Source organism: Pongo abelii, chromosome 23 (assembly GCF_028885655.2).
Source record: "Pongo abelii isolate AG06213 chromosome 23, NHGRI_mPonAbe1-v2.0_pri, whole genome shotgun sequence".
NCBI classification, from domain to species: domain Eukaryota; kingdom Metazoa; phylum Chordata; class Mammalia; order Primates; family Hominidae; genus Pongo; species Pongo abelii.
In genome coordinates, this window is record NC_085929.1 from 43,922,778 (window position 1) to 43,948,778 (window position 26,001).

General features: G+C 57.8%; 1 protein-coding gene across 5 annotated transcripts in view; it reads right to left on the minus strand.

Annotated features, from left to right (window-relative positions):
* Window positions 1-26,001, minus strand: part of ELFN2 (extracellular leucine rich repeat and fibronectin type III domain containing 2) — a 54,774-nt gene that overhangs the window by 21,802 nt on the left and 6,971 nt on the right. The window contains exons 2-4 of one of the 5 annotated variants that reach the window (XM_063723048.1): window positions 22,767-22,917; window positions 11,019-11,314; window positions 9,913-9,990 (exon numbers count right to left, since the gene is read on the minus strand). The exons of 3 other annotated variants lie outside the window; for them this stretch is intronic. The gene's annotated coding sequence lies outside the window, so the exon portion shown is untranslated. The remainder of the gene's footprint in view (window positions 1-9,912; window positions 9,991-11,018; window positions 11,315-22,766; window positions 22,918-26,001) is intronic. One more of the 5 variants, XM_054543386.2, reaches the window with a different exon arrangement.

Genomic DNA, 26,001 nt, shown 5'->3' on the forward strand with positions numbered 1-26,001 from the left:
ACTTTAGGAGGCTGAGGCGGGTGGATCACGAGGTCAGGAGTTCGAGACCAGCTTGGCCAACATAATGAAACCCCGTCTCTACTAAAAATACAAAAATCAGCTGGGAAAGGGGGCACACGCCTGTAGTCCCAGCTATTTGGGAGGCTGAGAGGCAGGAGAATCACTTGAACCCAGGAGGCAGACGTTGCAGTGGGCCAAGATCACGCCACTGCACTCCAGCCTGGGTGACAGAGTGAGACTCTGTCTGAAAAATAAATAAATTAATAAAATAAAGATTGTTGGATTAATTTCTCAGATGAGAAAACAGAGGCTCAGAAAGACAAAGTGGCCTCACGGCGTCACAGCTGGTAGGTGGTGAGGCTGGGATTCAAACCTGGCTCTGCCTGTGCCTGGTTCCGGCAACCAGAAGAAACGTCCTAGAAGTAGTCAAGGAGCATCAATCAAGTGCCGACCACACGCCAGACCCAAGTAGGCATTTACATCAATCACTTCATGAAACCCCTCCACGGCCCTGGGAGACGGGCACTGTTATTCCACCCATCTGAGACACGAGGGATCAGGCCCAGAGCAGTGAAGCCACTTCCCAAAGGCACACAGCTAAGAAGCGGCAGGGCCTGAGACACACCAAGGTGTTGCCCCCTCTAGCTCTGCCCAGATCTCCTTCCCAGCCTCCTTTGCTGTCAGGGGTACTCTAGGGAGAGAGGCACCCCTTGGCTGGCTCTGTGGCAGCCAGGAGTTGAGCAAAGCCCTTCTCTACTTGGGCCTCGGCTTCCTCACCCACGGGGGGTGGGAGATGTGGACAAGACAACCCAGGGGTCCTGTCAGCACTGGCACAATATCCGTGCACCCAGGGGCCCACCACACACCAGGTCCTGGGCTTGGCACCGTGGGCTGCAAAGACCTGCAAAACTAGTGTCTGGCGTGCAGGGAGGCCCAGGGTGGGAGGGGCAGGGAGCCACCTGTTCAGGGCTCAGGGGACAAGCAGGGTGCAGGTCCCTGTCTGCTGTCAGCACAAGCACCACAGACCCAACAGGAAGCCAGAAGAAGGGTCATGGACATGGCTGAGCCCCCAGATACCCGAAGCTGGTGATTAACAGGGAGGCTCGACACCTCTGAGGACCCGCTACCACCCAAGAGGGCTGGAGACCCCCAGAAGGGGCTGCATCCAGCTAACCAGACATTCCACATCCGATGAGCACCTGGCCTAGGATTTCAGGCACACCGTGGAAAACACAAAGACAAGCCAGGAACTCACAGACGGACAAATGTGCCAGAGACTTCGCTATTTAAAGAAAGCTTCCTGTGAATTATTTTATAAACTAAGTATCAGCCTCCAATTCCCCATCAAAAGCTTGAATTTTCAGATTGGGTTTGCCAAAAGTGAGCTAACACTCCTGGCTTTCTAGGTGCTTCCGTATTGCACACCCCAGGGGTGGGACCAGGGCTGTGTCCCCACCATGTCCCCAGCTCCCAACATGGGGCCAGCGTGAAGAAGAGGCTCAGCAAATGCTACAGAAGCCAACTCTGTTAGCGCACTCATTTCCAAACCCCAGGAGCAGAGCTGCTTGGGTGCCAGGATCCCCCAGCTGGCACACCTTGTGCCATCTACTTTCAGACCCTCTGGGGCACTTTGAAGGAGGTCAGAGGTGGTAGATCCCTTAGCGCTACCCAGGCCCCCGTCATGCAGCACGTGAGGAAACTGAACCCAGAGAGGACAAGAGCCTTGAGCCCCACGGCCTCCAGCCACGCCCCCTCCCCTTCCAGGCGCCCCCTTCCTGCCCCGACCCACTAACCACCGCTGCTCCTCCAGGCTCTGTCCTTGGCCTGTGGCGCCCTCGTCTGCTCTCTCCTCCAGGGTGGCTTCATGCATGCCCCTGGCTGCTCAGATCGCGCTCGGTCATGGTCACCACTGCCTGCCTGCTTGCTCAGGCCACAGATCCCAGTTTTCCCATCAACTCCTGCCTCTCCCACTGGAAGATGAAGATCAGACCAGCCTCCAAGTCCACGCCAGGACAAGCCACTATCATCACTTGCCTGTCACTCACAGGGATCTCCTTTTTTTCCAGGCAGAGGGAGCCTTCCGGAGGGCAGCTCTGATGCTGTCTCTCCTGCTCAAAATCTTTCTAGGGCTCCCTGCAGCCCCAGGGCCAGAGGCTAAGCTCCCTCTTGGTGGGTGCCCACCAACACGGTGAACTCCTACCAGCTTCAGCTCGGGCATCACCTCTTCCAGGAAGCCTTCTTTGAATCCCTGGTCTGGCTTCACCACTCCACTCCACAGCACCCCCATGCTCACCAGCTCCAAGTGGCATCCCATTGAAGGGTCACTGTGTCCCCTCCAGAGGGCCAGGAAGCACGGCGTGCCCCTCTGTGCCCCCTCAGTGCCCCCAGTGAGAAGCCTGGCACAGGGAAGGCACCCAGGGAGTGAAAATTGAAAACGCAAAAGAACCACATAGGCCCCCAGGCATGTAATTCCCAGCTGGTGCCCGTCTCCACGCGCTCACCCCCACCCACGCTAAGTGTGCCCATTATTATGACAGATGACAGCCAGGCCTCCCAGCTCCTGGCTGCTGCGACCATCAGGAAGCCGTCCAGTACGATGGCTCCCATGCTGGCCCTGCCCTCAGGACAGTCTGGTCAGGCGGGTGCAGAGGGACAGGGAAAAGGGGGGGAAAGTGGACAGAGCCCCTGCCAGAAGCCTCGCCTAGACCCCAAGGTCAGCTGACGCTGCTGGCCTTGTGGGAGCCCCGTGTGACCTTCTTATGTAGAGACGTGGGGCTCTCACTTCCAAATGAGGAAACTGAGGCTCCAAGAGCAAGCAGCCAACCTGAACCCAGAGATCGGCATCCGTCTCCTGCCCGCTTCTTCTTACATTGGATCCAGGAGCTTCCTAAGCACAAGGAGGGGAACGAGTTTACCAGGCTGGGCATTTTACAGGCGTTCTGGGAGGCTGTGGGCACCTGCGAAAGAACACCAAGTCTGGGGTCCTCATAACCTGGACTCAGACCCTTGCTCGGTTCCCCTCCTAGCTGTGTGGCTTCGGCAGCCTGCGCAGCTTCTCTGAGCTGACATCCACACTGGTCCCTGGGGGTGCAAGGCTGCCCTGCAGGGTTGCTGTGTTAAATGAGATGGTAAGGACACAGCCAATAACAGCCGAACATCTTCCAGGCCACGCTGCAGGTGGATTATTGCATCTAATCCTCACAGTGACTCCGTGAGGCTGAGTCTAACAGGGTCCCCATTTGACAGACAATGAAATGAAGGTGCCAGGGTCAAACGCCTTACCGAGGGCCAGGCAGCTGTGGGCAGTGGAGCTAGCGCTCAGGCCTGGGTAGACCGTGCCGGGCACATGGAGGGCCTCACTAAACAACATTCTTTTTTGACTCCAACCTGCCCTTTATTCCTCAAAGGCCCCTGAATATACTGGCCTCCAACCTGGCCCCTCCCTCCTGCAAGCCTTCGTAGGGACTGTTCCAGCCACCTGCTGTGCCTCTCCTTCCACTTTCAGAAAGCAAACCTCTCACCCTTTACAGTCTCATCAAATGCTACCTCTTCCACTGAGCCACCCTGGGCTCCACCACCCCGCTCCTGTCCGGCCCCTTCCCCCTACCCCAGTAAAGCCCCCCAGCACAGCACAGCAGTCTCCTAACCGACTGTCACCTACCCTGCCTCTGCCCGTGCTCTGCACAGCAGCCCAAGGAAGCCTCCTGCAGCGCACTCACATCGCCGCCCTGCTCTAAAGCCTCTGGCGCCTCCCCAGCTCCTCTGCTCCACAGTTTAGGCCCCTCATGATCTGGCTTGGCTCTGTCTCTGCAATGTGCCCTCCAACACCATCAGGACAACTGCTCCCCACTTCACACATGCAGGCGTGCACACACACGCATCTACACATGTCATGTGTGCACACATGTACGCCTCTCCAGCTGGTGTGGGATCTCCTAGGCTCCTCCCTTGCTTGGGCCTCTACCTCCACTCCTGCCTTACCCACCTTCCCACCTCCAGCCCGACCCCAGAACAGCACCTCCAAGAAACACCCCCTGCAATTCCTCAGCACCCCCTACCAGCTCCTTCCTGGAACACAACATCCACCTGGCCTGTTCCCAAACACACACGTGCTCCCTGCTGCTGGAAGACACAGTGTCCAGCCTTCTCCTGGCCTGGAGGGAGCTCAGGGACCTCTGGCGTCCTCCCCAGACTCCTGGATCCTCCCTCCCCACTCCCAGGCATGGGCCCGTGAGCTTCTTACCCCTCTCTGAACTCGGAGAGGCTTTTCGCACCTCTTGGGCTTTCCCCTTGAGATTCCCAGGCCTGGAGTACCCTCCTGTCCCATCCCCGCCCAGTGAGTGCTACTTCTCAGGTGGGATTCAAAGCTGCCTCCTACAGGAAGCCTTCCAGCCCACCAGGCCTCAGCCACCGGGTAAGGACTGGCTGGCAAGTCTGCCCCTGTGTGGGCTTCCTGAGAGCAGGGACTCTCTTCATGCCCAGGCCCATACTGGCTCCTTGAGAACTGTCTGCTGAGGAAACATGCTCCCTCGAGTGCCTGGAGGCGGAGCAAGCAAGTTGATCAGACCACGGAGACCACTGGCCCACCTCTCCCACCTCCACCGACCACGGGGACCACCGGACCATCTCTCCCACCTCCACCGAACCCCCTGCATCGCACACCTGGGCCACCAGCCCACCTCTCCCACCTCCACCGACCACAGAGACCAGCTAACCTCTCCCACCTCCACCAAGCCCCTCGCGTCGCACACCTGGGCCACTGGCCTCTGCCTTCACCGGCTGCTGGCTCCCATGAGATTGGAATAGTATCCAAAATCTTCCCAGACTTCACTTCTTCACCTCCCACCTCACTCACTTGCTCCAGCCACCACCTCCCCGCCATGGCCGCCTTGCTCCTCCTGGTAAATGAAAGAAGGAAGGGCTTGCAGAGCTTGACCACATGCTTCCTCAGCACTCACTGAACCCTCAAACCAGCATCATCTGCAAGGCACAGAGGAGGAAACTGAGGCACAGAGAGGGGAAACAACTGCCCAAAGCCAGGCTGCTGCAGGGTGAGGCCTGCAACCACCCCCTCCCTGCCTCCAAAGGCCAAGCCCTCCATGTCCCGAGCCCATGCAGCAGGTCCCTGGGAAACCGGGAGGGGCAAGGGGGTGCAAGGGAGAAGAATGTAAGGAAAGGCAGGGTTATTATCCTCCCAGGTCAGGGGCCTCAACCACCCTCCACTCCACTCAGAGATGCTGACCCACCCCACTCCGGTCCAATCAGACTTCACCTTCTGTCCACAGGCCGAACTCCCACTGTGGACAGAGAGCTGCCCCCACTGACGCGGGCCTGGGGGTAGCAGCAGGGGCAGTTGTCCCCTCCCCCCACCCCCGGAGGCCCACACACCTGTGCCTGAGGGGCACCTCAGCCACCTGGAGGGCCAGGGCTGCCTGGGCAGGGCTGGGGCAAAGGCATCCTGGCATCTTAGGGCCTCCTAGCAGGTGCCTGGTGACAAAACCTGACTACCAAGAATCACAGCCTAGCAGAACTGAAGAGCTTAAACCTCTTCGCTGTTACCCATTAGACAGATGGGAGCCTGAGGCCTGCAGGGGTGCCAGGACTCCCCAAGGCCCCCTCAGCCTCCCCACCCACCCTCGGTGGGCACGCCTGCTGGGAGCAGCCCCTGAGCCCCTGGAGGGAAGGACATGGCCTCACTCCCCCGCAGGGTCCCAGCACCCAGCCCAGAACAGGAGTTCAAGAGTTTCCTTGAACAAACAAAAACGTGAGAGAGTCCATGCCGAACACAGGCCCTGCCTTGCCTTCTTGTAGAGGGATCTAAAGGTGGAGATCAAACGAGGGCATTAGCCTGAAAGTGCTTTCAAACCCATAAATCACTACACACCTGGAAGGGACTCGTAATCCCTAAGTGGTGAAAACGGACACAGGTTAAGTATTTCATTCACTCATTCATTTCATACCGCTTCTCAAGTCCTGGCTCTGTGCCAAGTCTTGGGGCAGGTGCAGGGGACTGGCAATGACCTCGACAGACATGGCACTGCCCTGAGGAAGCTCACAGCCCCAAGAGAGTCAGTCAAACAGGGGACCAGGAATTACAAGTGGAATGTGCGGGGGCCGTGCGGCCTAGGCCCGGTGGGGCTGCCTGGTCTTCCAGAGGAAGGGTCACCTAGCTCTCAGGCCTATTGGAGACAAAGGGTCTCCAAAAAGACAGGTCAACTAGCAAAGAGAGCACAGCTCCCCAACCGGCCAGTGTCATCTCAGGTGGGCAGTGTCTAAGACAGGGACACACAGGTGGGCAGTATATATAACACTATCATTGTCCTCATTTTAAAGATGAGGAAACTGAGGCCCAGAGAGCCAAAGCAACATGCCTCAGGTCTCACAGCTCTTAGGCAGCAAAGCTGGTGGTCATGGGGCCTCCAGCACATTCTCAGGTCCCTGAGGAGGCTTGGAACAGTTTCTAGAACATTCAGCCAGTGAACTAAGGGCCAAGCCACTGTGATGGGATTCAGGCCAGCTGCTCCACTCCCAGCAGGGAGGGAGGAGGCCGCAGTCAGGGTAGGCCAATGCCAATCACACAGTGGGCCCTCAGGAAACACCGCCCCAGCTGGACCTGCAGAAATCACTAGAAACAGCCCAAACCAACCATCCCTGCACAGGAGCTGCCTAATGCGAGCCTGGGGGCCACCGCCCTAGGAGGCAGGTGAGGTTTCCCAGTAACCAAGCCGGCCCGGCAGCCCTCCCTTTAATGTATGCAAACGAGGGGCATAAATTCCTGCTTACTTAACTTCACAAATGTTAACAAGCCCATAAAAAATAAGTTATTCTTCCCCAGCTCCACAACACCCTTCGTTTATTTAATTTTGCTTCTCCTCTCCCCACCCCCAGCCTCCTTGGCAACAAGGGAAAAGCTGTTGTCAACAAGGGAAAAGCTTCCGTCTTTCCCTGCCTGAGGGGTCTGCCCTTGCCTCAACCTGCCCCAGGCAGGCTGAAGGAAGAAGCCCCAGATAAGGAATCAGAAGGCCCAAGAGTGAGCCCTGCTCCCTCCTCCACAGCTGTGTGACCTTGGGCTCCTGACTTAACCTCTCTGTGGTTTAATTGCCTCATCTACAAAGTAGGAACAGTAGCTGCACCCTGCCTGCTTTGGGGTTCCTGGGAGGATCAGAGGAGATAATCCAAGTAAAGTGCTTAGTTGTCTCTGGCACACAGCAAACCCTCAATAAATGTTAGCCCATGCTATTATGTAAAGAAGAGTTAAATACCCTCCGGTTAATCCATTTGTAGAGTTTGCCTTCCGGGGCAAGCTGGCAGCTCCAAAGGCAGCCTGTGGTTCGGTTTTGTTGGCAGACTCGGTGTTGACACACATTTGAGTTTTGATGCCATCCAAACTGACCGCTGGAGTTTGCCACAGGCCCCACCACACCCTATTGCCCTACACAGACCAGACGTGCGCCTTGCAGTGACCCAGCCCCGGTGAGCGTCTGAGTTTCCCACCCCTAGTTCTTGCCCCTCAAAAGCCTTTCCAACTGGTGATCTCATTAGAGGCATCACTAGGCCCAGCTGACAGATAAGGAAACCGAAGCTCATGAGGGGGGCAACAACTTGCCCACAGTTCCCAAGGAAGGGGCTGTGGAGCCAATGTGAGAGTGTAGCCACCAGTCCCAGCCTGTCTTCTCTCCTGAGCCCCTGCGCCACCACGACAGTTTCAGGGAAGCCTCCCTGGCAGCTGGAGGAGCAAATAAATGGCCAGTTACGCAGGTGGCAGGAGAGATGGTGTTCAGCCTCCAGGGGCCCGGTGGGTCCCAGGACCAGTCAGGAGGCTGAGCAGAAGCCAGAGCACGCGCTGGGCCTCGTCCCAGCCAACCCAAGGCATGCCAAGCCAGGGTGGCATTGCTGTGTACCGAGCACAGCACTGGGGACTCTGAAAGATAGGAGACGGGGGTTAGAGGTGGCCTGTTCCCTTCAGGTCTCCTCCACATCCTCCACTTGAGCCCACTTCCAAGAATGGCCCAGGCCAGAGACCATGCCTCACTTGCCCACAACTGCCCCCTCCTGCTGGCATCGAGCAGAAAAAGCCATAGCCCCAGCCTATCCCAGTGACTACCAGCTACATCTTCCCCAACAACATCCCAAGCTGAGGCCGCTTTCATTCTTCCCTCTCTCACCAGTCTCAAGTCCCCCATGACGTATCACTCCATGATGCTCTGCCCCCACCCTCAGGCAGGTGCACCTGTCCATCCATTCATTCTGCAGTACAAAGGTAGGCTCCCAGCACTGCAGGGACTTGCCCAAGGTCCCACCAAGCCCAGAGTGAAACCCAGCTTCTAGACATCCCTACCACCACCTTCCTGATTTAGGAGGAGTCCCCGAGGGCATCCCCAGGGCAGAGGGCGGGGCCAGGCTCCTAAGGGGCAGGGCCAAGCAAGGCGGGCGAGGGGCCGGAGGGTGGGGGTGGGCCGAGAGAAGACTGGATCCTGGTCTGGGTCCCGGTTGCCTTGGCAACAAGACTAATTAATTCCGACTCCATCTGTGCCTTGGCTGGACGGGCGGTTTGGGCTCACGGGTGTTTGTTTTGAAGCAAAGGGAGAGAAGCGAGAGGGCCTGGGAGGCTGCGGCCTCGGGGTCTAGCGAGGGGTTGACACTCGCCCCAAATTCACATAGCATGCCCTCACCCCCACCACAGGAAAAGGCAGAAAAGGCAGGCCAGGAACCCAGAGACCATCCGGGACCTCCTCTTCCCAACAAGGCTCATCATCTCAGCCCAAACGAGGTCTCACACAGCCAGCCGTCGGCAGTGCCCGCCGTGTGTGCACACGCGTACACACACCTGCACACGCCGAGGAGACCACAGGCCCTAGAATGAGAGAGCCCTGGGTTTGGCTGCCAGCTTAGCCTTCTGAGTCTCAGCTTCCCCGTCTGTAAAATGGGCCACACCACTCCCCTCAAAGGGCTCTTGGGAGAAAGAGAGGGATGTCTGCAGCGCATGGACACCTGAGGGGCCTCATCTGTTCTGGGGTCCAGGAAGGCTTTGCTGAGGGTGATCCTGGCGAGGGAACCACGTATGCAGCACCCAGAAGGTGGCACTTTTGAGGAACTGGAACAAGGTCAGGAGAACTGAGATCTAGATAAATGGAACGTCAAAAGGAGAGGGAGCCCTGAGGCCGAGCCAACTCCTTGCAGATCTCAAGGTTCTGGATCTTGGCCCAAGGGCAGTGGGGAGCCAGTGACATGCTGGGGAGGTGACACCAATGGAAGGGTTCAGAATGCATCGGAGGGGCGGGAATGGCGCCAGCAGCCTGTGAGGAGGCTGCAACGAGACGGACCTGGAGGGTGCAGGCAAGGACAGCAGGGTGAGCACATGAAGGCAGATTTGAGTCAGGCTTGGTGAAGAGAGTCGGGCAGGATGAAGAGAGAGACCAACGGAGGAGTTCAGGGATGCCACCCAGGGTCTGGGTGGGTGGCTGAGTGAGCGTAGTGCCAGCCCTGGAACAGGGAGCCTCAGAGAATGGGCAAATAGCAGTGCAGGAGGACAGAGGCAGAGCCCGGGTGGGACCAGTTGAGCTTTAGGGGTCAGAGGAACACCCAAAAGGAGTGACCAGTCAGCAGGTGGCCACACGCAATGTCCTACAGCCAGAGGCAGGTGACAGCAGAGGATAGAGACTCAGGCAACCCTTGCACACAGCTGTTAAAATGCTGGCCCAAGAGCAGCGGCTGACACCCGGGCTGGGAGGGTCAGCGCTCAGGGACAGGTGTAGCTGGGAGTGGATGCTGGTGCTCAGGAGCCTGCCACACCCAACTGCGTTCAAAGCCCGAACCCAACACCTCATCAGCTATGGGATCCTTGGCAAGCCACTTCACCTCTCTGAGCCTCAACTTCCCCATCTGTAAAATGAGAATAAAAGCAATACCTACCACATAGGTTGTTGTGAGGAGGGCCATCCCCCTAGATCCTTAGCTGAGCCCCAGAGACACAGGAGTTCCAGCTACCTGCTGGTGATCAAGAAGGAAGGGCTGAGTGTCAGGCCCTGGGCTGAATCCTGGGTCCCCTACTTACTAACTGTGGAACCACGGTGAGGCCCCTCACCTCCCCGAACCTCAGCTTTTTTTTTTTTTTTTTTCTGAGACAGAGTCTCGCTCTTGCCCAGGCTGGAGTGCAATGGCATGATCTCAGCTTACTGCAACCTCCGCCTCCCGGGTTCAAGCGATTCTTGTGTCTCAGCCTCCTGAGTAGCTGGAATTATAGGTGCATTCTACCACGCCTGGCTAATTTTTGTATTTTTAGTAGGGAGGGGGTTTCGCCATGTTGGCCAGGCTGGTTTCGAACCTCTGACGTCAGGTGATCCACCTACCTCGGCCTCCCAAAGTGGTAGGACTACAGGCATGAGCCACCGTGCCCGGCCCCCTCAGCTTCTTAAAATGTAAAATGGGGATAGTGAAGGTATCAACCCCATGGCTCATGGGGTCACTGTAAACATGAAATAAGAAAACATGTCGGCATGGGCCACCTGCCTGGGACATAGCAAGCACTAAATAATTCATCACTGCTGTCATTATTACAGTTATTGTCACTGCTCCTCCCAGTGACCCATGAAGGGGGATGTGCTGATGCCCAAATAACAAACGAGAAAGACAAAGGCCTCAACCTAGCATCCAGGACCTGGACTGACCACCACGTGATCACAGGATCCCCTTTCCCAGCCCAAACAGCCCAGTTAGCCTGAGACAGGGTTGTATGAGACTACCTGGATCTGAACCCTTTCCTGGCCTCTCTGAACTGTGTGACCTTGGACAAGTCATCTCACTTCTCTGAGCCCCAGGTTCCTCCCTTTAGGAAAAAAAAAGGGGGGGTGGGTCCTGGGCAGGCACAATGGCTCACGCCTGTCATCTGAGCACCTTGGGAGGCCAAGGCAGGAGGATCACTTGAGCCCAGGAGTTTGAGACTAGCCTGGGCAACACAGTGAGACCCTGTCTCCACAAAAAAGTTTTTAAAAAACTTAGCTGGGCATAGTGAGACATACCTGTAGCCCCAGCTACTCCGGAGGCTGAGATGGGAGGATCGCTTGAGCCTAGGAGGTTGATGCTGCAATGAGCCACGATTGCACCACTGCACTCCAGCCTGGGCGACAGGGTGAGACCCTGTCTCGAAAAATAAAATAATACAACAAATGAAAAATAAAAAACAAGGGTCCCCTATCTGCACCATTGTCCCGAGGACTGAATGAGGTGGTACCTGAAAGTTGTCCAGTCCAGTGATGGCACACAGCAGGTGCTCAACAAGTGACAGCAGTTATGATCAGTGATTGGATATGAAGACCTGGACACGGGAACGAATGACTGCATACAAGCACTCACAACAGAGTGCCAGGGTGTGGTGCCTGTCAGCTCAATCACACCCCAGAGGGCTGCACATCTCAGGACTCACTCCCAGGTGACCCTCCCTGGTGCTCCCCCATCAGGGAAAGGGCAGACAGCAAAGGGACCCCCAGACAGTGCCTCCCATCCATGCCGCCCCCCACTCCCACCACCCCTGCAGCAAGCACACAGCCACGCGTGTGCCGCCCCAGCCCCGTGACCCACTAGCAGCCCCTCCCCGTCCCCCGCTCTGCATCTGCTCAATTAGGGAAACTGGGGAGCGAGGGAAACAAAGACTTAATTTCTGAGCTAATCAGCCTGCCTCATACTAATTACCATCCTCCCGGGCATTAGGGCAGCCTTCCTGGGGGAGGTTGAGAGGGAAGCTGGTCCTTAGGAATGACACCCCCTTCCCCTAAAGCCTGAGAGCCCAGCAATGGGAGGGTAGTGGTGCAGGAGGACCGGGAGGCTTGGGCAGGTGGGATTTCAGGGTGGGATGAAGGAGACGCGGTCAGAAGCAGGAGACAGAGTCCACTGGGCAAAGCAGGGAATGCACCTGTGGTCACCTGGACAGCCCCACCTTCCCAGGGTTCCCGCCCCATCCTCCGGGCAGCGACAGGCTCGGGGGAGGCCCAGAACAGGTGCCCCAGTAGGCATGCAGCCCATGGCCTTGGCCAAGAGGACAGATGGACAATTTGAGGCTGGATAATTGAGCAATGATCAGAGGGAAGCTTCTGGATCATGGCCTACTGGGTGTGTGCATTTGTGTGCGCTTGTGTGTGTGCGTGTGTGTGTGTGTCATATGTGTACATGAGCACGCCAGAACAAGAGGGCTTGGGACTGGGAGCCAGGAAGCCTGCGTTCAATTCCCTGCTCAGGCTCTGGGAAAGTCCTTGCCCCTCTGAAATTCAGGCTGTACCATAAGCGAGCTGGAGGGCACGATTTTTAGAAATCATCTCAGACGTGACCACAGGGCCACTTATTCTTCAACACATGCTTGTTGAACACCTACTATCATGCAGCCGGCTCTGTGCTGGTACCACAGGCACATTCGCGAACAAGTCAGACGAGGTCCCCAGCCTCACGGTGCTTTCACTGTGACGGGGGAGCCAGGGAGTAAACACGGAAATCAAGAAACAAGTGCCTTGGCACTGGCAGACACAGGAACATGCTCTGTAGAGAGTCGACCCATAGGATGTGGGCAAGCGATGGGGCCACCCCAGGTCGGGCTTATGGCAGCATTTTTTAGAAAAGGCCCCACCCAGCGGCCAGGTGCAGTGGCTCACGCCTGTAATCCCAGCACTTTGGGAGGCCGAGGCGGGCGGATCACGAGGTCAGGAGATCGAGACCATCCTGGCTAACACGGTGAAACCCCGTCTCTACTAAAAATACAAAAAATTAGCCGGGCGTGGTGGCGGGCATCTGTTGTCCCAGCTACTTGGGACGCTGAGGCAGGAGAATAGTGTGAATCCGGGAGGCGGAGCTTGCAGTGAGCAGAGGTCGCGCCACTGTACTCCAGCCTGGGCAACAAAGCGAGACTCCATCTCAAAAAAAAAAAAAAAAGAAAAGAAAAGAAAGAAAAGGCCCCACCCAGAAGTTAAACTGCAGATAATCCCAACTCATTAAGAGCCTCAGAGCAACTCGCCTCCCTTCTCTGGACCTCTGTTTCATGCACACAGCACGGGAGCTGGATGAGATGCTGTCCAAGGCTGATTCAGTCCCACAAGCAGGAGTTCTCACGAGTTTCTCCAGGCCGGGTGTGTGCATGAGAATGTCTGCATGATCCCCTCAGGGGCTGCGGTCTAGCCCACACATTTATACATACACAGACAGATGACCACCATGTCCCCAGTCCTGGGCCCGGCTGCACAATGGATGTACCAGATAGACAGGCATGTGCCTGATGATGAGAGGGGTGGGGCACCACATACCCCAGGGCCCGCCAGCTCCCAGTCACGGGATCTGCGGCCCGCACTCCAGGGGATACACTTAGTTCTGCTGGCACAGGCGTCCCTTGAACTGCCTCCCCCTCACCTGGTCATGGGGCCTTCGCAGCAGCCCACCATGTGCTGAGCACCTGAGCCTCACTGCACGGAATTCTCACAACAGCCCTGCCAGGGAAGTGCTGTTAACCCTGTTTTACAGATGGGGAAATTGAGGCTCCGCTAGGTGAAGTCACTTGCTCAGTAAATAATCAGCTAGGCACTCAAATCGGGCCTGATCCCAAACTACCACCCCTACCATGTGCCAGGGCCTTCTTCCTGGACCACTCTCAAGGCTCAAACCAGGGGACCCGCCTGGACCAGCTCTGCCCAATAACTGGCCTTCCAGGGATTGCCAAGGGCGCCCAACACAGCAAGGCAGTCAGGTTCAGATGGCCAGATTCAAATCCTGATTTCATCACCAAGTCGCTGTGTGACCGTGGGTAGGATCCTTAACCTCTCTGTTCCTCAGTTTCCCCACCTGTCAAGTAGGGATGGTGACAGTATCTATTTTGCTGGGTTGTTGTGAGGATTTTGCTAAGTTCTATAAAGTTCTTAGAACAGTGCCTGGCACATGGTGTGTTGATAAAAGGAAGATATGATTCCCTTTGACTCTGTGAATGGCCTGACACTTGGGTTCCACAGAAGGCAAGAGGCAGAGCTGCAATTCGAACGCTGGACTCAGGACTCCCTGTCCAGTGCTCTCGCCCTACAGCATCAAGGAATCTCCAGTTTGGCCAAGGGAAGAAAAAAGTCCCAGGACTGGCCCAGACTCAGCCCCAGGGCGGAAAGACAGCCTGTGAGGAAGACTAAGGGATGAGAGCCGCAGGCCAGGGGCCAGGCCCCAGACCCTGCTCCATCGCCTGCACCTCCCTCCTCTGTGCCTGGCACTCGCCTACCCGGCCCCACCCCCAGCTCCGGAAGGCCCGGGCACTCCTGTGGACACTCAAGGACCCTGGGAAGCTCCTGGGCCCTGAAGCAGCTCCCTGTGGCCCCAAGGAGCCCAGTGCCCAGTGATCCTGGGACACAGCAGGTGGAGAACAGCAGGGAACAGCGTGGTCTCCCAGCACCACCTTCCAAGTCCCTAGGTACTCTGTCCCCAGAGACAGCCAAGGGTCCTGGCCCTGGACCCCCACACCCTACCTTTCCCCAAGTCCCAGGGAGCCCGCAGGCAGGAATCCCAGCCAGAATGGGCTCCTGCCTAAAGTGCTCAGCCAACAGCGAGAGGAGCCCAGACATTCACACTTAGCCTTGGAAGCAGATCCCCACAAACCAGCCCACCCATGCCCCGGGGCGGCATGCCGGGTCAGAGGAGCTTGATTCTGAAGTCAGACACTTCAGATCTGAAGTGGGTGAAAGTAGAAAAAGCGCAAACAGCCCAGGCACTCACAACAGGGAAATGTCCTTTCAAGAAAAGCCCATTCCAAAGTGGATTAGGACCCAGGTCCCGCCACACCCCTGAGGAGGGTGCTCAGGGTACAGTCAGGGGCCGCAGGCGGGTGCAGGGCCAGCTGCGAGGAGAATCCCTCCTGGGTAAGAACAGACGGTGTACATGTGTTTGTAGGTGCCAGGAAACACAGGCCAGTGACAGCCTCTGGGGAGGAGGCCTTGGGAACAGGCAGTGGCCCGTTCCTTTCTGCTGTGCACGCCGAGAGCATGTGCCAGTTCCCTAGTATAAGGGGGTTTGTATACTTGTGCATTGTTTTACACGTACATGCTCCAAAACCCAGCAAATGCACAAAGATCACGAGGGCGCACACATACACACACACCTGCCCATGCGTGCCCAGCTTCTGTCCAGCCAGCTCCCTCCTGCGGCCTGAGGGAGAGACAGGCGGCTGTGGCAAACAGATGGGACAGGGTCAGAGAGACGGGTGGGCAGACAGAGACAAAGAGACAGGGAAAGAGACAGAAACAGCACGAATGAGCTCAGCTCAGGCCCTAGGGTGATCCTGCTCAGAGCAGCCACTTCAGGCTGGTCCAGGGGCTGCGGGAAGTGAAAGTGCCCAACAGGAAAGCCTGCAAGGCTCCACCCTCAGCCTGGCCACTCACTGCGGTGTGGCCCCGAGCCAGTGCCTCACCTCTCTGGGCTGCAGCCTGCCTACGAGTGCGGGCAGTGGGTGGGAGACCTGCTGGCTCCGACCCTCCAGCACTCCGGGGTCCTGGTTCCCTGTCAAGCCCCCGCTTCCCCTCTCCCCAGATGGTGCCGAGGGCAGTGTCCAGGTCAGCTGCCATCTCAGCCCAGCCAGGAGCTCACTCCCAAAGCCCCTCCCTCCCCTTCCATCAGCCCCAGCATCAAATCGGAGAGGGACGAGCCGGGCACTGACCGGAAACCACAGGTGTGGATACTGCCGTCTTCCTGCCTCATTTCGCCTAATCCCCATCACAGCCCTGATCCCATGTTACCACACGAAGCAACCGAGGCGCAGAGGATGATCGGGCCAGAGCCCCGCAGCCAGCGGGGGATGAATATGAATGAGCTGGGATGGAACCCACGTGTCTACTCCAAAGCCCATCGGCTCCTTCCACAACATCCTGTTCAGCAGGCAGCAGGAGGGGCCACAGGGGCAGATACCCCCACATTTCCTGACCTAGCACCCAGACCCAGGACTCCACAGGCCCCAGCCTGTCTCCAGCAGCCTCAGAGGTGACTCTAGAAGGGCCCCTGAAGCCCTGCCTCCCTGCTCCGACCACCAGGAAAGCCAGCAAGAAGCCCAGAGCTAGCATTCCTGACTGCATGCCAGGCGTGGTACCAAGTGCTTCAGTGTCACCCTTGGGAGGTGGGTACTACTTTTATTCCCATTTGACAGGTGAGGACACCGAGGCACACATAGGCGGGGCAACTTGTCATGCGTAGAATAGGGAACTGACAGCTGGACCCACGAGCCTGATCACTGCGTCGCCCCATCCTGCAGCCTAGGAGTTTTTCCACTCTGACCTGCAACCCCCAAGCCAAGGAGTGTCTAGCGGGGCAGCAAAGGCCTCACCCCAGAAGCGCTGCTTAGATCAAGGGCCCTTGAGCCACCACCATTAGGGCACCTCAGTGCCGACCCCTCTCTGTAGCCGGTCTCTTCCCAGGATGATACTTGGGGTCCCTGGAAAGCCCCCACCTCCATCCTTGAGTCCCAGCCCTGGGTGAGGAGGGGAAGCGGAGAAGGTCTGTGTGCCCCCACAGACCTCAGACAATGTCCTCCAGGACAGGGGCTGTCCTTTGCCTGAGGTCCAGAGAGAGTGCGGGACAAGCAAGACTCACACAGCAAGCGGGAGGCAGGAAGGGGCTCCACAGCCCTTCATCTCTGCCTCCCAGCTTGGCACAGAGGGCACCCCACCTCCTATGCTGGGTGGGTTGAGCTGTGACCCAGTGTGGAGACAGGGATGGGGCTATGGGTTCTCAGTAGCTTCTAGCTTCTCACGCAGCCCCCGGCAACCCTGTGGGCCTACTGTGTGCAGATACTCCTATCTCCAACCCTATTTCACTCCATCCCCTTCAGGAGCCTGGCAATATCCCCATTTCACAGATAAGAAAACTGAGACCGGGACATGTGACCACTCAGTCATGGGATCTAACTCACAATGCCTCACTTCCCATCACCAAACAGGCCTTCCTGCCGCCCCTGCCCCAATCCAACCACTCCCAGCCCTCAGGGACTACCTCTTCCAAAAAAAAAAAAAGTCTTCCCAGAGCTCTTGGAACCTCCGCTCAGTGGACCATCTCTCCTCTGACATTCAGAAAGCAGACTGAGGCTGGGCGCCTCAGCTGTACACTCAGGCCTGTAATCCCAGCATTTTGGGAGGCCGAGGCAGGTGGATCACTTGAGGTCGGGATTTCGAGACCAGCCTGGTCAACATGGTGAAACCTCGTCTCTACTAAAAATAAAAATACAAAGATTTTCTGGGCATGGTGGCAGTCACCTGTAATCTCAGCTTTCTCTCCAGCCTGGGCAAATGAGCAAAACTCTATCTCAAAAAAAAAAAGAAAAAAGAAAGAAAGCAAACTGAGGCCAGCACACCCACAGTGCCTCCACCCTCAGACTGAGGCTCCTGGGAATTGAGGCTCTATCTCCCTCAGACAGGGCACTCACTCCCCTTCCCAAAGACTAAGAGGTCCCAGGACTCCCTTCTCCAGCACCTCCATCCACACAGCCCCCTACCCGATTGCAGGACTCTGCCCCAAGGGGCCAAGCAGGACCCCAGGCCACGCCTCAGCCCCTCCTCTCCCTTCTTCCTGGCGCTCCTCCAGGCCTGGCCAGTACCAGGCAGGCTACCCTCCCACCACCGGGCCCTATCCATGAATCCCACCTCTGTTGGGCACCACAGACCCCCCTTTCTCCTCCCCAAACAAATGGGGTCTTGAGCAAGGCACCAGGACAACCACGCACAAGGCCAGATCTATTTCCTGGACTGGCGCGGCTGCCAGCGGGGTGGGCGGTCCGGCTCGCAGAGCGGTCTGTCCCTTCCACAGCCCCTCCAGGTCCAGCCTCTGGCATTGGGAGCCCGGCACTCTAAGCTCATCCTGGCAGGGCTGGACCAGCAGCCCCCCTCCCCAGGTGACCAAGGAGTGGGCCTGGGCCAGGCGCCCCTAACCACGCTCCCCACTTCCTCCTCTCTCCCTTCCCCTGACACGGTGTGGGTGGGGACCTCTGAGCGTAGGTCCAAATCCTGCTCTGCACCCTGGAAGAGAATCTCTCCAGGCCTCTGTTTGGTCGTTCGTAACCGCGTGTGACACTCCCTATGCTGCAGGGGCTGCTGTGGCCACAGATGGGGTAGGGTACAGGCAGAAAATCCCGGCACAGAAGAGGTGCTCAGTCCAAACTGGTTTTTCTCTCTCCTTCATTCCCTCTTCTGCCCTAGGGCGATAAGAGGTGGGGCTGGCAGAAATGGGGGTAAGAGGGCACAGGCTGGCAGGGTAGAAAATGACCTGTCCCAGGCACTTAAAATGTTACCTATTCCAAAATCAAAGTCTCAGATCCCTCTACAGCCGGCAGTGAAGTCTCCTAAGACTAGGCTGGTTAAGGCTCCCAAGACCCCACAGCCAGGCTGGGAAACACAGCGAGACCCCGTCTCTACAAAAAAAAAAAAAAAAAAAAACAATTAGCTTGGCGTGGTGGTATGTGCCTATAGTCCCAGCTACTCAGGAGGCTGAGATGAGTGGATCACTTGAGTCCAGGTGGTCAAGGCTGCAGTGAGCCATGACTGTACCGCTGCACTCCAGTCTGAGTGACAGAGCAACAGCCTGTCTCAAAAAAAAAAAAAAAATCCCACAGCCCATTAATGGCAACACTAGGGAGGAGGCCTCAGAGCCAAGCCCGCAAATCAAAGCTCAAAGCCCACTGCCTCCTAAAAGCCAGCCTAGATATTATCCCCATTTTACAGACAAGTAAATTGAGGTACACAGTAGTTAAGTAATATGCCTGAGGTCACACAGCTAGTGAGCATCTGGATTGATTTCTTGTGACAATTAGGCTGCTACCAAAAGCTGTTCGTTGTGGCACAAGCACTCCCTAAGAATCTGTGATTTTGACTCGGCATCCAGAGTCAGGTCCAAGTACTTTAGCCTGAAATGCAAGGCCTCCCAGCAAGGTGGTATACAGCAGCAGAAGACAGCACTGGACCTCGAGTCAAATGCCAGGCCTGCCACTCACATCTTGCTGTGTACCCACGGCAACTTACCAGGCCTCCCTGGCCTCACTGTCCTCTTGTGTAAAATGGGAATAACGAGACTGACCTCCCAGGGTGGCTGGTGGGGTTACCTATCCATGCAGTCACACAAATTTATTGAACATCTACTATGTGCCAGGCCCCATTCAAGGTACTTGAGATAGAGCAGAGAACGAGACAAAAAAAAAAGCTGCCTTCAGGGAGTTGATACTCTACAGTGGTGGGAGGGCACAGAGTAAGCAAGCAAATAAAACAGTATCAAGTTGTGTTAAGGGCTTTAAGAAACCAGAGGGAGGAGGCCAAGGGCAAGGGACAGGGTAGTCGGGAGGACTTCCCTGAGGAGGTGACAGTTAACCAGAACAGGGGACAGACATGCACTGAGCCAGGACAGCAGCAGTGAGCACAGAAGGAACAGCAAGGTCAAAGGCCAGTGAATCAAATGAGAGCTGGAGCCTATGGGAAAATGCCTGGCACATAGCAGATGCTCAATAAACAGCAGCTGTGAGCATTATTACTCTAAGCCCCCCAAACCCCTTGCTCCTTGCCTTCCTCTTCTGGAAACCAGGTTGCGATGCAGCTTGAAGTGCATCCTAGGTCTCTTCCACATTCCTTCATTCATTTAAAGTAACCCCACTTCCATTAATAGTTCTCCCATTTTGCAGGTGAGAAAACTGAGGTTCCCAAGATCCCATAGCCCATAAACGACAGCATCGGGACATGAACCTAAGTCTAGTGGTCTCAAACTCCATGCTCCTGGCAGCCTTGGGCGGTCTTACTTACAAAGGGCGTTCACTACATTCCCCCTTCCCATCCCAAGACAGCTCAGCCTGTCAGAACGTCTCTAGGATGAACCAAGGTCTGAGCCTGCCCTTTGAGGCCACCCAGGACAGCCCTCTCTCCTCTTTCCCAGGTCACCCTGAAATGTTAGCACCTGCCACCTGGAGCACGTCCCAGTGCCAAGCCCTGTGCCTTACTTTGTCCCCTGGCCTTGCTCCAGCAAGGTGAAGTAGGGATTCTTATCATCCCCATTGTATAGGTAAAGAAACTGAGGCCCAGAAAGGTGGAGAAACATGCCCAATGGCAGCTTTCAGGAAAGTGGCAGTGTTGGGATCTCAGCTCAGGCCCTCATCACCTGAAAGACAGTCACTCGTCATTTCCCAGGCCTCTCAAATGGCCCTCTTTGGGCATCACTCTCAGTCCCTTGCCTGGCCTGTCCCCCTGGTGATGCCAAAATGGTAGACAAGACAGGCTTCCCCTGACTTGGTTATTCTCAGGGCACCACCAGCCACATGCCTGGCATGCGGTGCCCTAGGCCAGGGCTGGCTGAGCAGCTCAGAGCACTCAAGTCCCACGAAGGAGACCAGTGGCCAGGGGCTCAGGCAACGGCTGTGGGGACAGGGCTCGCCTGATGAAAGTGCACACACAGGCCCTGGGGCAGGCAGGAGAGGAGCACCAGAGAGGGAGCCTGCCACACCTGGCTCCATCCTGGCTCAGCCACCAGGGCACTATGTGCCTGTCAGGAGGCTCTCTGCCTCTCTGTCCCCGTTCCTGTTACCACGAACTCAGGACCATACCCCCACTGCTAAGGGTCATGGGGAAAGGTACAATGCCACAGAACTCTAGTGAGATCTGGCTTCCCCACGTGTGTCAGGAAATCATTTTAAAACGATTTTTAAAAGTAATGATGGCGGGCCAGGCGCGGTGGCTCACGCCTGTAATCCCAGCACTTTGGGAGGCTGAGGCAGGCGGATCACAAGGTCAGGAGATCAAAACCATCCTGGTTAACACTGTGAAACTCCGTCTCTACTAAAAATACAAAAAATTAGCCAGGCGGGGTGGCACGCACCTGTAGTCCCAGCTACTCAAGGAGGCTGAAGCAGGAGAATCACTTGAACCTGGGAGACGGAGGTTGCAGTGAGCCGAGATCGTGCCACTGCACTCCAGCCTGGGTGACAGAGCGAGACTCCGTCTCAAAAAAAAAAAAAAGTAATAATGATGGTGGTGGTGGTTCCCAGTCACTGAGAGTCTATTACATACCAGGAGCCATCGCATCCATGAGCCCAAATAACAGCCACCCTGGGAGACATGTGCTTCATCTCCATTTTACAGAGGGGGAAACTGAGGCCAGAGGTCCTCCACTGTAAAAACCAGAGCCAGGTTGCAAACCCAGAACTTGCTGCTCTCCTGTGCAGCTTCCTGTTGTTAGTAATTGAATGAAATGCTGCTTCAGGAGAACCACTGGGGACTGTGGGGAGAGAGAGGACTCAACGGTGTCAGAGAGACAGGCTCCCCCAGGGAAGGAGTTAGGCCTGCTGAGTCCGGCACTCAGGGAGGGAGATGCTTCCCAGAACGTGCCTGCTGGGTGACCTTGGGCAAGTCACTTCCCCTGTCTGATTCCTCAAAGGCAGATACCAATGCTGGTCCCCCCAGAGAACGGCACTGGGTCAACAGGTCCTCAGCAAACATGACGGATGGGGACAAAGTCACTTGGGGGCAAGAAAGGAGCATGTGCCCAGATGAGAGACTTATGTGATCAGAGGCCCTGGGGAGCGAGAGGGCTCAAGGAGGCGGAGGTGGGAAGATCATGGCCATAGAAGTCGGAGGGAAGGGCTGGGTGGCGGTGCTGGGAGGAAGCACGCGCTGGTGCAGCAGGGTCTCCAGTCTGTCCACAGGGGCAGGCAGGATAAGCACAGACCCGCCCACTGTGCCTCACTCCCCAGCCCTCCGCCACCAAGAACCCCCACTTCAGCCTGTGACAGCAACACCAAGTCCCCTGCAGCAGCCCTTCCCCCACCACACCTCCTCCGTCCTCCAGGGCGCACCCACCACCCTGCACAAGCCCCCTTCAGGGCACCCATCACTACCCCTTTCCTGGGGACCTCCAACACCTCGACAGCCACAGCCCCTCCACGTGGGGACCACCGCACCTTGGAGACAACATCTCCCTATCCTTAGCAACCACCAACACTGTGCGCAGCCAGCCAGCCTCCTTCCTCTGTCTCCTCCTCTCTCCACGGAGACCACAATGCCACAGAGGCGGCTCCCTCACCACGGCAACCACCGTCACTCAGCGCCGCCTGGACAACAGCTCCCTCCACGTGGCCGCCACCAACACAGCCTCGGTGACAGCCCCAGCCTCTCCTCTCCTCTCCAGGGCAGCCACCAGCCCCAGCCAGGACAGAGCAGCTCCTTCTGCCTGCCCGTCTGCCTGTTTGCGGCCTCCTAGTGCCAGACGGCTCTCCCTGTGCCTCCAAAATTCAATGACACAGGATCAGGCCCCATATCAATTCTGCTGGCATTTTCCCCTGCTCCCGGCTCACTTCCAGCCTCTCTCTCTACAATGGAAAGACCCCCACCTGAGCGAGACCCCCACCATGTTGTCCCAGGCCTTCCCCTGGAAGCTGGCTCTCCACCCCCAGCAGGTGCACAGATGCCCCCTGACCTGCTGGGGTGCAGACTAGGCCTGGCTCAGCCTCTCTGCCGGGTGATGGGGCAGGAGCTGGGGTCCTTGAGCCAACAGGGGCTTCCTGCCCACCCTCCCCAGTGGGCCTGTCTTAGCTCCCAACAGGCCTGCCGCTCTGCAGGCTGCCTCACAGGCCCTGTGGAAGGAAAGCTAGGTGGGAGGGGTGCCCACGGCTGGGGGCAGGGGCCGGGCCCACAAGAAGGAACACACAGAAGCCTGAGGCTGGGCCACATCACAGGTTTGCAAGGCCAGGTCATGTGAGCTATGCTCACGGACAGCGACACACACAGGCAAAAGGACCCTGTCCTTACCAGATGTCTGCAGCAGAGGAGGCCCCTCCGGCACTGTCCCCGACCTGGGTCTCAGAAAGGTCCCCCAGGCAGCAGCGGAAGAAGTAGCAATGAGATCTCAGGTCCTGGCCCAGCCCGGGTGGCAGCAGCTCCTCACCCAAGTCCTCTCCTTCTGCAGGGAGGCGAGGGGGAGAGAGGGGAGGGAGGGAGAGAAGGGGAGGAGAGGGAGGGGGGACAGCAGGAGGGAGGGAGGAGGGAAAAATGCTGAAGTCTTGAAGGGTACACTCACTTCTTTCTTGGGTTTCCCATGGCAACCGAATATACCACAAATGAATATCAGGGTGAGACAGAGAGAGGAGGTAAAGGGAGAGGAGGAATGGAGGGAGATGGAGAGAGACAGAGATAGAGAGATGGGGGAGACAGGGCAGGGAGAGATGGAGAGATGCAGAGAGAGATGGAGGCAGAGACGTGAAGGCACTGAGATGGAGAGATGGGGCAGGGAGAGGAGAAGAGATGGAGGTAGAGAGAGAAGGATGATGAGGTAGGAGAGATGGAGGGATGAGGCTTCCAATCGTAACCCATGGGGCTCAGGGACCAGGGAAGAGGCCAGGGGCCACAGGGCTTCTTTCAAGCCCCTGGGCAGGAGAAGCAGGCACAGATGAGTGAGCTTTCTGGGAACCAAGGGGCCCCCACTCCCACCCCTTCACCTTGTCCCACACTCCCTACTGGGCTCCACAGCCTGGAGGTGCCTCCCAAGTCACATCCCAGCCTCACACCCCACTCATAGCCACGGTCACACATGTCACACCCACGTGCGTGTGCACACACACTCTCACACTCCCCTGACCCCCAGTGCCCCCACACAGCCCTTCCTCCCTCCATGGCGAACCACCCTCCTCTCCTGTTGGTCACTGGGATCACCAACGCCACCCAACCCCATCATCAGCTGGGCCCCAGGGAACAAAGACACCCTCGCCCTCGGCACACCCTCTCCTCTTCGGAACTCTGCCAGGACTGGCACACGCCTTCCCCTATGTGCTCAGCCTGTTTCCAGCCAGGTGTAATGCCTCTGCCCCACCTTCCCGCCATATGGGCTCACACACAGCCTAAGAGCACAGTACCTGGCTGACCTCCACCTGCACAGACAGGCGCTCCCAGACAGACGGGCCTCGGTGGAACCTCGCCTCCATCTGTGCAAACACGTGCACACACACACTCAGCCCTTCCCGAGGAGGCCCCTCTCCCTGTCCCGCCCCGCACCCCACCAGCCCAGATGGTACTCTTGGCCCTCCCCCGCAGGCAGGGGCTCACACCTCGGCCCCCTCGGCATTGCCATTCACAAACATATGTAGACCCACCAAGTGCTGGCAGCCAGCGGCGCCCAACGGAAAATAAACACACACTCGGGCCTCCCTTCCCCCCTCCCCCCTACACTGCCTCAACTCCCTCACCCCCTCCCAAAGGCAGAGAACTAGCAGGGCCGGCTTCCTCCAGGAAAAGGCTCCCAGGCCTAGCTGGGAGCACACAATTGACCCTGAGCCCCTCAGCCAGCAGGGATGGGAAAGCACCCCAGAGGCACACGCTATACCCAAACACACACACACACACATATACACCAGTCCTCCCAGAGCACACCCAGACAGAATCCACACAGGAGAACTTCCCACCGCCGCAGAGAAACGCACATCACAGACCCAGAGACCCGTGGGCCTAGAGACCAAGGTGCACTGCACACAGCTGAACCAGAACACAGGGGCGCCCCACACAGACACACTCCCCAACACGCAGGCCCACGCTGGTACCAAAATGCATGCGGCCACTGCACAGACGCACAAACCAGAGGCACCGTGGACTGCCCCGCCCCAGGCTCACCAAACACATCCAGAAAAACGTGCCCAGGGACACGGGGCCCCCAACATAGACACATGCCAAAACATACATGCCCCAAGCATGCCCACACACAGGGAACCGCTCCCAGACACACGTGCCAATGCACATGTGCCAACACACCCCCAGCACAGCCACGCCTGCACGCCACAGCGCTCCCAGGACAGTTCACGCGGCGCGTCCCCATGCCGTCCACACTCACCCGGCACACACACCCCCTCGCCAGCAACTCGCCGGGTCCTGGCTCCGGTCGCCCCCTGTGCCCCTACCCAGCGCGGCCGGCCCCGCCGCCAGCCCCCGCCCCTGCCGGCCGCTTTCGGATCCCGGGCACCGCGCAGAGCCCAGAGGCTGCGAAATTGGCTGCGAGCGTCAGGGGGCTGCGGCTTCAAATTCTAAACACAGGCAAGTAAGGAGGAAAGCCGGGCCAGCCGAGCGAGCCGGGCCAGCCGGGCGCAAGTTCCGGAGGCTGGCGGGGCGGGCCGCGGGGGACGGGGGCCTCGAAGAGCCGCGGACGGCGGAGGACGGTGCGGAGGTGGGGAGCGCGGCGGGGGCGGGGGGCAGGGGGGCAGGGTGGCGGTGCGGCCCCGGCGGGGCTCCGAGCGCGCGCTCCCGTCCCCACTACGCCAGGTCCGCGGCAGTTCCCGCCCGCCCCCTCCTCCGGCCCAGCAGCCATCGCGCACCCGCCCCGTGCGCCCCCAGGACGGACGATCCCAGCCTGCCGCCAGACCCAGGTCTGCCTCCGCCAAGTGGATGGACCGTATCGAGCCACAGCTACGCGGCTGTGCGTCGCCTCCTCCAGGACGTCTTCACTGCTCTCCGCCCTCTTCGCCGCTTCTCTGCCCTCACCTCCACCTCCGCCTCTGGCCTCTGCTCACATGCACAGCCGCAAACTCAGCTCCACCAGCGCCCTCGCTCCACAGGAAGGGAGAGGGAGGGCATTCGCCCTGTCCAAGGGGCTGGGGCAGGCCCGCTCCAGTTCCACTTCATCCCGACCACACTTTAGGCTGCTAACGCGCCTAGCTTTAGCAGCTGTGCGGCCTCGAACCCGTGACCGCACACTCTGCCTCCGATTCCTCATGTGTGCAACAGGAATGATGCAGAGGGGCGTTCTGAGGATTTAATGAGGGACTCCTTAAACAGGCTTAGAGCAGCAGGCAACGAACACGGAAGATGATTAGCCAGTATTATTAGTCAGTATTGGCCCCTGTCTTGCTGCTGTAGCGTGGAAGGTTAGGCACTTCTCTGAGCTCAAGCTCCTCCTCTGGAAAATGAGGATGGCTTTGCTGGCTCCAGAGGATTCTGGGAGGAGTCTCAGAGACCCCAGGGAACATGCAGCTGCCATCCAACCAGCAAATGTGAGTGAATTAAT